The 14,815-nt window shown below is 42.7% G+C and overlaps 1 protein-coding gene across 1 annotated transcript in view; it reads right to left on the reverse strand.

Annotated features, from left to right (window-relative positions):
• Positions 1 to 12,920, reverse strand: part of LOC125885054 (microtubule-associated tumor suppressor 1 homolog) — a 96,956-nt gene extending 84,036 nt beyond the window's left edge. Inside the window, exon 1 of the mRNA XM_049570442.1 lies at positions 12,734 to 12,920. The gene's annotated coding sequence lies outside the window, so the exon portion shown is untranslated. The remainder of the gene's footprint in view (positions 1 to 12,733) is intronic.
• Between the last annotated feature and the right edge of the window lie 1,895 nt (positions 12,921 to 14,815).

Consider the following 14,815-nt stretch of genomic DNA (forward strand, 5'->3'; position numbering starts at 1 on the left):
AGTCATGTATGTCCTGCCAGTGCAATGAATAATAACTAAACCAGTGGATTAGCAAAGGACCTGATCTGAGAACTAAACCACTACATTAAAGGAATACTTCACCCACAAAATGACCATTTGCATATCAGCTATTGACTGTGTGTTGCCTTAAATCCGTGAAGAAAACTTTTTCACTTCTAACTAGGGTTGGGTGATGTCTACAACATTCTGCAGCTAAAATATCTTCACTTTTTCTGCCTAAAACTCAAACTAGTTTTCACAAGGACAGAAGAAATCCTGACATGCACACATACACACACTGGCCCCGATTCCTGTACTAATTCTGTCACTCTTTAACAGTGTGAAACTGTCAGGAGAACCCACTCTGCAGAGAGCAGGTGCTGGCATACATGAGCCAGCACCTGAACCTGTTGGGTTCTTTTTTTTGGGCATGTTGTTCAAATTTAAGGAGTAGTACTGATGGTTGTAAACTAAAATGAATAGGATGCATAAGTTTGGCTCAATTTTGGGACAGTTTTTTTTTTTTTTTTTTTTTAACTAAAGTTGGGAAATGTCTGCTTAATTGACACATGACGATGTCCACAGTGAAACATTGTGATACAAGATGATGTTGTTTTTAGAAGGACAACATAAAAATGTGCGTTAATCAACCACCTGAACCCGACAGGGCTTGCACACGGCCAACTTTATGCATTGCACAATTACCCCGACTGAGACGAGGACAGAGCACTGCAGGTGAACTGTGTGTTTGAGAAAGAGACAGAAAAGGAAAGGGAAGGAAGGGAAGAAAAGAAATACTGCACACAGTGTTTGTTAAATTATTAAACCTGTGCCCCCTTCTTGGTGTGGATGGAGCTTATAAATCAAGATGTCTGGCTCAATGGTTGATACCTGACGGCCATCAGTGATGAACAATCACCCAACTCTAATGTGAACATCTGACATGTCACCATCGTATCGCCTAGAGGCGCCTTCATCAGTTTGGTTGACTTATGAGACTTCCTGAACTTAAGAGAGACATGGCCGCCATGGTGTTTATTTGTTTGTATTTCTGGGAGTTACTGCACTGCTGCTATGTCATCTCTGTCTTCTTCCGGGGTGAATGCCTGCAAAAGAAAAAGTGATGCATGCGCCGAACGCCTAGTCCGACTCCAGTCGGACTAAATGGATACATGCAGCAATGGTTTGATTTTCAATCGAATTATCTAGGTGTGTTAGTCGAGCTACAGATAGTCCAATTTCGGTCGGACTAAGTTGTTTACATGCCTTTAAAAGTACGGTTTCAGTCTAACTAAGCCAATAATTTAATTTTCTCAAGCTGCATGAAAACGTACTGGTTGTTGAGTTTTTTGGACAACATCACCTACCTCATGTGACATACTTGTAACTTACTTATGTAAGTGAAGTTATGCCTAACAAACATATTTATCTTAACCTAAACCACAATATTTTTTCTAATCCTTACCAAGTAGTATTGTTGCCTAAACGTAAGGTAGACAACAAATCCCATGTTTTTTGTGAACACATAAGTTTATTTAACTCACTATTTGACTCACTGAAGCATGTAACACGCAGAACTGACACCCAAAACTAATGCTAAGTTTGAGGCATAGGGACACTGACCATGCTGCCATATTTGACAAGATGGGAGTGAGAACATGTTGAAAATTGACAATCAGAAGGCAAGTGACAGGATGTGAATTAACTATTCAGTAGGTAATAAAAAAATGCACAGCCTTTTTGTTCTACAGGACTGATGCAGTACGCCCTCGCCATCCAATCTATTCAAGTTTACAAAGACTTCTCACAAAAAAAAAAGCTTGCTCATAAAGTTGACCCATCAGGAATGTTTGAGGTTTTGTAGTCTTTGTAGCTAAAAGGCGATGGATGCTTGTCTGTAGCACCAGCCTCCATCACTGAGCAGCTCAAAATGTCAGTGTGGGTGATGGAGGAGTCGGAAGAGTCTTGAAATGCCAGAGGGTGAAGAGGTTTTGTTCCAAACCTGAGTGCAGGCTGGAAAGGCAGCAATAAAAGCCTGAATTCTCTGGACAGTGTTATGGTTGAGTCACCACTTTTGAACAACATGAAAATGTTGGGACAAAATGTACTTTTTTTATGGGGTAGTGAAGCCCCATTTGACTTTGTTCTGTGATGTCACAGTGTTCCCAAATTTCAGTAATAAATGTTCGGGACTAAGTTTTATTATGTCAAATTAGAGAGATGGACCAAAATACTAAATAAAAATCCAAATCCAGACAATACCATACATATACCTAACAAGATCCAGGTTGTAAAACAGAAGTTATTTCATTCAAGCTTAAAGAGAACAGTGTATGATCAAAGCAACTAAATACAAGACTTTACAAATGTGGCACCAGTTCACCAACTTACATGAACTCACCAAAGTGTGATCCAATACTCCGATTGCATAATTCAAGTTGGCACTCACACACCACTGAGACCCTGCGGCAAAAATCCCCCTTTCAAAATCACTGTATCCAACACGGGTGACTGAGCAATCCACTGGCCCAGTAAAGCTAATAAGAAGACTTCATGTCATTCACATTGATCTGTGAAGGAGAGTCAAACAGACTATACTTACACAAGGAAATTTTACAAATATAATTTCTGTAATGTGGCCAATAATAGCTTATCATAACAACTCATCCATAATCACCTCTTGAAAGGTGTCCTGGATTGACCTAGATTAAGCTACAGTTCGTATGTGCACTGTAACAGGCTTCACTATTGGTTAACCTCCCTCCACCTTGGCACCCTGAGACAGATCTCTGCACTCACTGCCCTATCAGGTGGTAGCATGCAAGCTCTATAAAACCGTGGTGCACCAGTCACTCTGCTCCCTTTTGGGCTCAGCCACTGACGGCTGAGTCAGCTGGGCATGCAGTTAGAGGGCTCTGCATGTACTCATAGAAGTGGAGTTACATCTAGGTAACTATTTCTCCTCGTACACGCTCAGATACTATTGCATCCAGCCCAGTCACCAGAAGAAAATGTTGGTTTTATACAGTTCTGCTAACCACAAATGTGATTTCATTTGCACATGTCAAATGTATCATATCAATGTTTCTAAAGCAACATCGTATATGAGCTGACTTCGTCGTCGGTAGGTGGAGATGTGAGTGATGGCGTGACACCCAGGTCAGACGTCCTGCCAAGTTGCAGACAACTGTTCAGGACCAACAAACAGTTGGTTGTGGAGTTTTCCTGCTGTTTTTCCACCAAGGATTGTGCCATGAAAAGCAGATTTTTTTATCCAGATATTGATGACTCCTCCAGCTGTGATTCTCGCAACAAAACCATGTTTTTAAACCCCAAACTGGATCTTTGTCCTAACCAGTGGTTTGGAAAAAATGTACAATGCCAACATTTTTTCTAGCAATTGGGCTGATCACATCCCAATGGATATCTCCTTGCTGCAAAAGGGTTGTAGTGGCCATAGCAAGCTGTAATCACTGCTGCAAACACCTCTAAGGCATGACTTTTGTGAAGCAGACCTGCAGAGATGCAACAAACATCACTGAGATCTGGGAGGAACACTGCAATTTCCCTGCTTGCACACAGACTGGGCACCAGTTGACCAAATTTGACACTATAATGACACAACTCTCTCGAGGAGGACAGTCGAACGTGTCAGGCTATCAATTTCCAAAAATTGACTGTCAGCCCTCCTGTGGAAGCTGGGGAGAGTCAGATCCCCCTGCCCGTTCAGGCCATCACAGTGATGGGAAAAACTGCTAAACGTGTATCTCCCCTGGAGACTGAGCGTACTCCTTCCTAATTTTTGATGTCACCATAACAACAAACAAGTGTCGGAGATAACTGATGGCAGAGGCTAAAAGTGGCAATAGAGGGAACAAATTAGATCCTCTTTCAGCCGCCTCCTCCTCAGTGTGGGTGAAAGGTAACCAGAGAATGATAACACATTTCGATGTTGAAACCTGTGACCAGGGTCCACTGCAGAATCATCACCAGTTACACACATGGGAGCCCAGTCTTGTGCTGCTGTGTGCCTGGCACAGTTACGGCACATTTAATGTAAATGGGAGGTAAAAAATTACTGGCTTTGTGCTTCTTCCTCGTTGGTGTGGAAACTGTGATGAAAAATAAACTCTACACATTAGTGACAAAGTCAGTCCATCACTGCTATCACCCAGCACGTGGGCTGGCATGATGGCGTGTGCTGGGAGAAAAAGACTTGGCCCAGCGATGTGCCTGAGCTGTCTCCACCTTCTCAGCCTCAACACTTCACTAAATGAGAAGGCATTGTTTTACACTCCCGTGCACCCAGCGTTGGTGAGCATGATGCGAGTGGGAGGCACTGAAGAGCAAACATAAAGATGAGAGACCAAGGAAGAACCAGCATTAGACATCGCCTTCCTTGTTACACACCTACACTGGGGAAACAACTCTGGTCAATTAATCTAATCTAATCTGGGGTGCATATATGTCTCATTTCTCAACACACACTATCTTTGTCTCTCCGTAAACCCTCCTGCGCCACCCGGGAGAGGCTTTTGGCTTTTTCTCAAAGTCTGTTAAAGATCATATTCTGTAATACCCTGATTGTTCAAATGCATTCCAGCTCAACCAGTGGAACTACTGAGGAGCGCAGTCAATATTTCATTCACCACCTCCCCCTGTAATGTTAATCCCATCATAATGGGGCTCAAGACAAAGGGACCAAAGATTCAGCCCCAAACTTTATCCATGATTATCAAAATTACCACAAAAAAGCCCATTGTGTAAAATGTGGCAGAGTGTCCAGTGTTTGAGAGGATGTAAACAAACACAAAATTAAAAAAAAGGGGGTTTGGAGAAGACCTGCAAGGCCTCATGAACCAACAGAGCATGTTGAGGTGACTTTAATCCCAGCAGTCACTATATACAGCACGAGCTACAGCTTAGAAAACTGAAAACCTTCAACTTAAACATGCATGTGAGTGGACAATAGTGACTGTGTGGGCTTAAAGGGAGACTTCGGATTATTTGAGGTGGGGTTGTATGGGGTACTTATCCATAGTCAGTGTATTATACAGTAGATGTCTGTTGGCACGGCCCCCAGTTCGGAGAAGTGGCAGGAGTGCTGACACAGAAGCTAAGCAATGTACTGCTGTGCATAATGTCTTTTATGCACCTACACAAGTCCTATCTAAAAACATCTATAACAGTTTAATTGTATCCCATGGTGAGAGTATTTTCTTCACTTTACCTTTCCATCAGACAGGCCGTTCCAATGGGTAGGGCGTTAACAGCTTCAGTTCCCCATCTATGCTCTTGTGAAAGCCACCAGACTTCATTGACCAGAACAGTCATTTTGTCTCGCTGAACCCAGGAGCTATTGGTCTATCGCTGCCTTGATCAGTTAAGCCTAGTTCACATTACACCATTTTCACCGCGATTTTGACGTCGCAGAGCTACCTTGGGTCGGAGGTGAGTCTGCAGATAGTCTGCCACGACGAGTCCTCATGTGTGAACAAGGCTACGAGCAAGTCACCCCCTCGTCTGCGACTGGAACTGGATATCTGGCATGCTAGAAAACTGGAGAGGTGTGACACGACTGACAAAGAGCATCAGCCAATGAGAGATACGTCCCACATCAGCACGCAGGAGGACGGAAGAAATATGAGGAGGACAAGCGGCAAGCAACAACAACAACAATGGCGGCGTCCACAGGATCACGGGGAGCGCGTTGTGTTTGGACCCAGGCCCTGGAGGCAGATGATCTGATTCAACACTGGGAAGAATATCCATGCTTTTACGATGTGTCATCTCCAAGTTTAGCGCCGGGGAACTTGATAATATCCTGTTTTGTTCACTAGTGATAAAACGTAGTTTGGGGATGTCACTACGTTATCTGGGGCTCTGTCGGCGAGGGCTTGGTGGAGAAATCTTGTGGTGTGCACACACAAGTCGTAATGCAGTTGGCGAGACTCCCGATGACAGAAACACATGTCGCCAGGTATGAACAGTCATAAGATTACGATAGTCTCTGCGACTCAAGACCGGTCAGCTAGTTGTGTAATGTGAACTCGCCTTTGGTTAGTTTGCGTTATTGTGTGACTTTGGCTTTTTAACAGGTTAGTTTGGATTCAACAAAATCACACAATAATACAAACTAACTGATCGAGGCAGCGACAGACCAAAAGCTCCTTTGCTCAGCAATTTTAAATCACTGTTTTTCCCAGTGGAGTCTGGCTTTTAAAAGAGTGATATAACGGTTTTATCTCAACATCAGAAATCGCTGTTTGACCACAAGGTAAAGCAGTGAAAATATTCCAGATATAGTTTACACTTAAACTGATATTACTATTTTTAGGTGGGACTTTTTAAAAGGTGGCTAAAATGTGTGTTGTTGCTGATCCACGCTTCTCCAAACTGACATCTCCTACCCCATACAAACCCACTTCACAAGATCAGAACTACCCCTTCAACTACATGTACGTACAATGCAGGTTTAATTGCAGCTAAACAAAAAAAGCTTTTTTGAAAACTGTTTCATGACGCTCCACAGTTCCTATATGCCTCCAACTGAAATGTCTCTATAAGCCAAAACCTTGTGACTTTGCCCCAAAGCCAAACACAAATTATGAATCTGACAAATTCTCCACATTCTCTCTGACTGTTTAACAGCACAGACAGGGGTTCATTAACAACATGATAATCTGATTAACGTCTGATCTTTAAAGTGAAGTGAAGCTAACATGGGGGTGGGGATTTTTAAGCTTTCGAAGCATGCAAAGGCTCAGGGGACAATGTGTGTGTGTACAAACATGCACCACACACAAATTATTTTGCAGGTAAGGCTGAGAAGGGTACAAACTGTATCTCTGTCAATACATGTGTGTCTGACTTTAATTAACCAGAACATCAGACATATTTCTGCCAAGTGTTTGTGTGAGGGGAAAACACCTCAGACAGCCCATGGCGCCGTTTATATGAGGCACCTGCTCATCAATAATGTTACGGCTCAAAACATGTTGCATGTTTTAACTGTACCACCAAGACAGCAACGTGTGTGGTATAGTCATGAAAGTAGTAGTGAAACTATTGTGAAGCTGACAATGGTGGCACAAGATAATATAATCTCTCAGCCACTGGTCCTTCTGGAAACAGGACTAAAATAGACCGTCTGACACAGGAAGTGTGAGGCTGTCGTGATAAACAGTCTCCCTCTCCACTGGCTGCTCTCAGACACCACAGCAGTTCTTTTCAGATGGATTTGGATATGATTCTGACGTCTGCTGTTGCGTACTGTAGCTGCCACAAATTTATTAAGTGATCTCAACCAGTGCTTAATATACAAATGACATTATGCTCCCAAAAGATCGACAGCTATGAAATCTAAGGGTTACTGTGAAGTGTGAAAGCTGTCTTCTCCTCACACTCGACAGCAGCTGAACTAAAAACAAAGTGGGAACAAATCCAAATAAAACAGGTAGACTGAAGTGTTGAGAACAATAAAGTTGTCTTACAGCAACACACATGCAAAGTAATGAAACACATACACCAGTTTTATTTTTGGTGAGTCATACCAATACAGGCTGGTTTTATAGTGCTGTCACAATACGAAAATGTAACCCTTGATTAGAGTTCGTTGCAAAACCATGAGACCTACAGAGTGCACAAAATACATTTACAATGATATCTTAACTACATATTAGGGCAAATTGCTAATATATGGTTATATTTATTGGGTGAAATGTTACGATATTTTGTATTATACACCTGCTCTGCACAATGCCCATGCATGTTCTTGACATGGTGAACAGGCAGCTTGGTGCAGTGTCAGCAGTGATGTGGGTGCTTCACTGGACTGTCACGGTGAAGAGGGAGCTGAACCAGAAGGCAAAGCTTTTGATTTACCGGTCCATCTACGTCCCAGCCCTCACCTATAGTCATGAGCTATGGGTAATGACCGAAAGAATGAGGTCACGGATACAAGAGGCTGAATTGAGTTTCCTCCGTGGAGTGTCTGGGCTCAGCCTTAGAGATAGGGTGAGTAGCTCAGACATCCGGAGGGAGCTCGGAGTAGAGCTCCTTTGCGTCAAACGGGGCCACTTGAGGTGCTTCAGGCATCTGATCAGGATGCCTCCTGGGCGCCTCCTATTAGAGGTTTTCCAGGCACGTCCAACTGGCAGGAAGCCCTGGGGCAGGCCCAGAACACACTGGAGGGATTATATATCTCATCTGGCCTGGGAACACCTTGGAATCTCCCAGGAGGAGCTGGAAAGTATTTTCTCCATAAACCACCATTATAAAGACGTCTGTAAAACTCTCGAACTGCAAACAGCGTCAATTATGACTCTTTCTTTTATGAATTTTGGATCCACGGTGATTTTATATATTTTAAACTTTCCTTGAGCTGTGAAAAGTGATTTAAACATCTCTGACATCATTGCAATGTAAAGTCTATGGGCCAAACTGGAACACGTGGGTGGAGCCAGTGACTGAAACACTACTGCACATATTCAATGGGCCACATACTGCAGAAGTAAACCCGGGAGAAATAAGCTTTTTTGGCATATGCAATAGATGAGCAATTCCATCGGACTTGGGGTTCAGTATCCACTTATTATAAATCTATGCTCAACATCTTCCTACCAGCTGGCTGGCCAGCTAGCTTATTTGCTAACCTGTCATGTTTTGTGCTCTTTGGTCTTTGCATCTGTCACCAAGGTACTTGGTGGGGTTTGAAGTGTTTCCTCCCTTGCACAATACTGTTCTATAGCACTTTGTATACAGACTTTGTTCTGTCAGTCCAACAAAGTCTTCTTTCACCGCCTTGACTTTCTTTCTTGTCCTACCACAATTCCCCCGATGCCGCCGAGCACTGTTGAACTACAATGGCGACCCGCCGAATATCATGCCTGTTAAAGGATGGCTTTTTCGTCAGTGTCTGACGCTGCACGTCCCTGCCCAAGTGCTGGATTTTGTCGACTTCAGAGTGAGACTGGATTGGTCAGTCAGTGAGTTTGCCATCAGCATCAGCTCTGCAATGTTAGTCAAAGTATTCTCACAGTAGACTTCGGCAGCCTGTTCTGTTATCCAGTAACTCTACAGGGTGTGGAGGTCTAAGATCTGATTTATTTGAATCATAATGATTCAGCTCGATTGACAGTAAACGGTCATAGTTGCGGTAAAGTTAGACTGATGTGCAGGTTTAGGGTTGGGTTAGACAGGTTAATAGCATCACAAAGGAAAGTGTTGCTCTGTTAATCTGTTCTTGTGGATAAGAGCTACATCATTCACAACAGGTTACTGTATTAATCCAACGACAAGACCGGGCAGAGGAGGGCTTTCAGCTGTCTCACACACATTCACACACAAAAATGCAAATAATGACATTCTCACAGACACACTTACATACACACGAACATGCACAGCACATCTGAGTGCACAATCACACCCTTGAACAAGGAGTGGCTGGATTAGACTTGCACAAACTTGGCACGTGATATTTTAAGCTCTACTGCCAAGTGAGGCGAACGCAGTGTGGTAAGAGAAGAGGCTGCAACACTTTCACATACAAGAAAAATCAATCTGTTAAGATGACCCAAATCTATTGTTAATGCTCAAAGCTAAGATTTGAAATGTGTTAGCTGCAAAACAAAACATGAGCTAAGGAATCCTACTGTTGGCAAATTAACTCAAGCAGGAGAGAGTTAACTTTTATATGCAGCAATTACATTTTCAAAGCTGCACTATCTACCAATTGTACCAGTGTAATCAGCCTTAATCAAGAAACATTTGAGTGTGTCATTTTAGCTTACACCTCTACAAAACAGTGGCGTGTAAGCTACAGAAGTAAAATGTTCTGTGTGCGGCATTCAGGGCATTAATAAAGCAGCAAACCACTATTTGCTATGTAAAGATATAGTGAAGTAATGGCATCCTGAGCAGAGAATACAGTTACGCTACCTGTGTGTGTTGTGATCTGAGCATTTCTGTGGTTTGTTGTGGTAAACCAGTCCAGCCATGTGTGCATGTGTCTGTCCCACTGACTAGCTCATTGACGCCACTTCTGCACTGCGCTCATAACGGTGGGTACTGCTATTATGGGGTTGCCGTTGTCACAGAAGCGTAATGTCCACCCACTGATTTCCCACTGGTTAACACCGTTAGCTCTGCCACTCATCTTTCTATTGACCTCATACTGGAGAGGCTGTACTGAGGATGTTTTGCACATTGCATGCCAACCAAGATCAGTCTGGTGCAACAGATAGCTGAGCTGACTGAGTGGTGGGGATAATGGTACAGGATGTAAACAGCCGGCCCATGTCGTGCCCACAACAGCAGAGAAACTGCAGGGAAACCAGCTTGTGTTCACATCCAACTTGAGTAGCAACACACACTAATACAGTCATATCCCGTCTTGGGTGAAATGTCAGGAAGATACAAAAGGTGTGAAAAAATAGATACCGCTCAAGCCTAGTTATCACTGTTAGCTGGTAGCTGCCAGCTCAACCGTCTCCTTATATGGAGCCATGTCCAGTCTACACTCTGAATTTTGCAAAGAGCCCCTTTAAAGGTATACAATGCAGGAATTGTCGGCTACTGATTGCAAACGGCACCACGAGCGTGAGAGAAAGCCAACCCTAGATTTTAACTCGTTTTTGTATATTTGCATTTTTTTTTTCTGTGCCACATCAGCAATTTTCATCACTTCCTCTTGGATGTGTGCTGCTTACATTCTCACACCTGGTCACTCTCTTTTAATAAAGTCCTGACCTTACCTGCGCACTGTGTCCAGGAATGTTCTGAATGGGAATTTGCATTTCCTTGGATAAAGCGGAGGACTGACCTGTTTTACTCTTGCTTACTCTGCCTGTGACTGGCTTACCCTGACCTTCTTACCCTAAACCTAACCAATCCAGCCATCCAAGGCAGTGAGCATATGGGAGAATACGGCAGGTCATTCCTTTGCTATCCTAGGAAATGCAAATTTGCATACACTGCCACACACATCTAGTGGCTCATACGATTAAGAGGGATTACTCTTGTTTGAGTCTATACATTGTTTCTTAGGAAAAACCTGCATAGTGTGTCTTTAAGCACATCTATATATGCAAGTTTGACAGGATTTCATTAAAGTACTACTACTTACAGTAATTCTTAATGCCATTCTTTAAAGTTACTTTCTCCACCAACTCCAAACTCCCTGCAGTCTAACCTGTGAAAACCTGCATTACATTAATTAGTAATTCAAGTCATGTTTCAGCCTCTACTGGACTGAAACAGATCACATCGAGACATCAAGAAGAGCAAAAAACAATGTCAGAAAGTAACTTTTGAAAGGCATCAATCTGCACTTACAGTTAAGTAATAGCTTCAAGTTATTGCTATTAATCAACAACCACAGAGGCCCATGTTATCATTAATATTTATGTTCTATGGGATATAAATAATCCTTCGACACACTGAAACACAAGGCTTGAGTATGCATCAGGACTGGCTGTGATAAAGCTGTAGAGGTGCATGCTCATATTGCACACACACACATAAAGCCTCCCCATGCCAAGGAGAAGCACGGAGTCTTTATTTAATCCTGGGCCGCCCTGCAGGATGATGCAGAGGACAACCTGTTATGTAACACTCAGAATGCTGCTGCAGCAGAAATGTCCATTACACACTTTGCTGCACGGACACTCACAATAGACACACACACACAATGCCATAAACAGTCGCAGCGGCATTATGCACAATGCCATTCATAAATGCCACCGCACATGGCTGTGGACATGTGTGCTTGCCTGAGCAACCACACACAGACATGATGCAGTTGCACTTAGATGACATTACATACAGTATTCTTTCCAAAGAGCCAACACGTACACCTGTGCACACACAAACATGCACAGCCATAGAAGACAAATGGGGTAATTTCCTTGAAAGATCTGTCACTGAGAGAGTAAAGGCTTCTGTGAACATAAATGCTGACATACTGACATATTTCAAAGGCATGCTGGTGTTGCAGAAGGGATTTAAACCTCACATTACTGTGAAAACAGTGATGAAATACTGGTTGACAATGCAATAACCTGCATTGGGCCAATTTGTATAGTCTTATAAACAAAAATATTGTGTCATTTTGGTCCCTGGCTATAGAAAAAAACCACTGACGTCATCTTTTTCATTGACATGTGGGCAGAAAATAAACTCACCTGTCAGTTTAATGTTCTTGTTTGCAACAACCGGCTCCTAAACCAGGCTATGATAGACAGTTAGACCACTTAATTTAAGCCATTCTCCATATTTAGAGATCAGTCTCTGATTCATCATGCAGCCAGTATAATAAAGCAGCACTTACTGCAATGAAATCTTATTTTATACAATTAGTTTTTACCTTAAGTCACCACACTACTGCCACAGCACCATGAAGGGCACTATTAAGCAACATGAGTACATTTTAAAGTTAAATTTGTGCAGCTTTTTGGATCAAATGTATGCCGAATTTTCCTTTAGAGTCTGTCAAGTTCTAAAAAGTGTTTAGTCCTTTTCAAAGAGGTACCTGCCTGTCCCTGTCAGCGAGCAAACATTACACCGCAACATTTTTAATGGAGTTTGGCGTTACCTACCTTTATACTCAACGGCATATTTAAAGCTAGTAAACCTCTTGTCGCTAAAATACCAGGACACTAAGGGTATCAAACCGTGTAAAGTCACTCATGCACAAAAGTGTAAAGTGATAATTGGTGTCTAAACCATCACTCACCGTTTCAGCCCCGTGTGTGGAAGCAATTTCCAATCCGCAGCTGAAAGCTTTCACCTGGAAGCAGCACGACCACAGCATGAATGCATTTACACGTCTAACGCAGATTCTCCAAATGTCATCACAGATATCTTATGTTTTAGGACCTAATTGCAATGGTGCAATTGATTAATCCCTGTAAGATGATCAGTGATAGCTGCAGTCCTCGAGTCTGAGCAGTTGCGTCACGACGGAGCCCACACACACTCACCTGTGGATAACAACAGTCCAGCCTACTCACATGTTCAGGGACTGTAGTTTTTATGAGATTTCCTTTGAAACAGTGCAATGTTGCAACTTTTTATAGGCTTAAATGAGTCACTCAAGCTCATTGTATACTATTGTTATCCTCTAGAAACATTTTTTCGACATTTTTGAGGCATTTTTTTTTTACTCCATTCTGTATTTGTGTTTATTCTGCATCATTTGTTTGTCCTTTAATAGATGCTAAACTTCCACAGTGTGCTCAGTTTTTACTGCAGATGAACTAACAGGACAGATGACCTCACCTGCTTCACCAGTGCACATTTTCATTTCTAACACTGCCATCTAGTGGCCCAAAGGAAGACTGACAGGATGTGCACTTCAATCCTGACTCCATTCAGTCCCACTGTATCAAAGGTTCTTATACATATTTAATCACTTGGAGCAGTGTGACTGGTGTGTGGTATTATTACCAGTCTGACAGTAACAGTGTAAAACTGAGACAGTGTCTGAGTTGAAGTTTCGTGTCGAAATGGTGCCAAAGTATCAGCTAACAGTGTAAAAGTCTTGTGATGGAACAGTGTGGCAGTCACTTAATTATGTAACACTCTTGCAGCTCAGTGCAACTTTAGTCATGTTACAGCTCAGGAAGTAAAACATTTCCAAATTATCAGCTTTGTATTATGTGTCTTGTCCTGCTGTCTGGTTTGTTCAGCGCTGTTCTGTTAGCTTTACGATAACTCTGGTACAATACATTAACTGGCAGATGTGTGGACTCCAGTCAGACTTGAATCACAAGTTTGATGACTTTAGACTGGACTTAACAAAATCAAAAAAGACTTGCAACTCAACTTGGAGTTTACCGCCAATGATTCATGACCTCACTCAGACTCAGACTCAGACTAAATACTCGATTCCTTCCTTCAAGCCCGAAGATTAAAAAGCATGTTAATTAAAAAGTGTGCCACGAATCAATTAATTTCTCCTCATTATCTCAACCAACTAATATATTTATTCCCAACGAGTTGACACAAAATTCCCCAGGTCTACTTTGTGTGAACCAGTCCAATAGCACCCAATCAAATTGCAGGAGAGAACCAAAAGGAAGAAATGTGACGTTATTGAGCGCCAGTTGAAAAATGTCTACCAAAGATACTTAACTACAAAAACTGTTAAATGTAATTGCAGTATACAAAATGTGCTGGTCTAAAGTTACAGTCAGATGTAACATCTTCCAACAAACTATATAACAAACAAAATATAATGGCATTACATTTAGTAAGGGCGGCACGGTGGTGTGGTGGTTAGCACTCTCGCCTCACAGCAAGAGGGTTGCCGGTTCGATCCCGGGCGTGGGAGCCCCTCTGTGTGGAGTTTGCATGTTCTCCCCGTGTCAGCGTGGGTTCTCTCCGGGCACTCCGGCTTCCTCCCACAGTCCAAAGACATGCAGATTGGGGACTAGGTTAATTAATAACTCTAAATTGTCCGTAGGTGTGAATGGTTGTCTGTCTCTATGTGTCAGCCCTGCGATAGTCTGGCGACCTGTCCAGGGTGTACCCTGCCTCTCGCCCGATGTCAGCTGGGATAGGCTCCAGCCCCCCCGCGACCCTCAAGAGGATGAAGCGGTTAGAAGATGAATGAATGAATACATTTAGCAAAGAGTGCTTTGTGACTTGTTAAGGACTCGAAAAACAAAGTTTAGGACATGAGACTTGACTTGGGACTAGTCAGTCTTGAAATGGGACCATAGATTGTATAAATAATGTATATAATTTCAGTCATCCATTGGTTTGTGGACTGTAGTTTTGATTCATTTTGGTCACCGCCATCTTGGTTTTTTGG

Source organism: Epinephelus fuscoguttatus, linkage group LG3 (genome assembly GCF_011397635.1).
Source record: "Epinephelus fuscoguttatus linkage group LG3, E.fuscoguttatus.final_Chr_v1".
In the NCBI taxonomy this organism is placed as follows: domain Eukaryota; kingdom Metazoa; phylum Chordata; class Actinopteri; order Perciformes; family Serranidae; genus Epinephelus; species Epinephelus fuscoguttatus.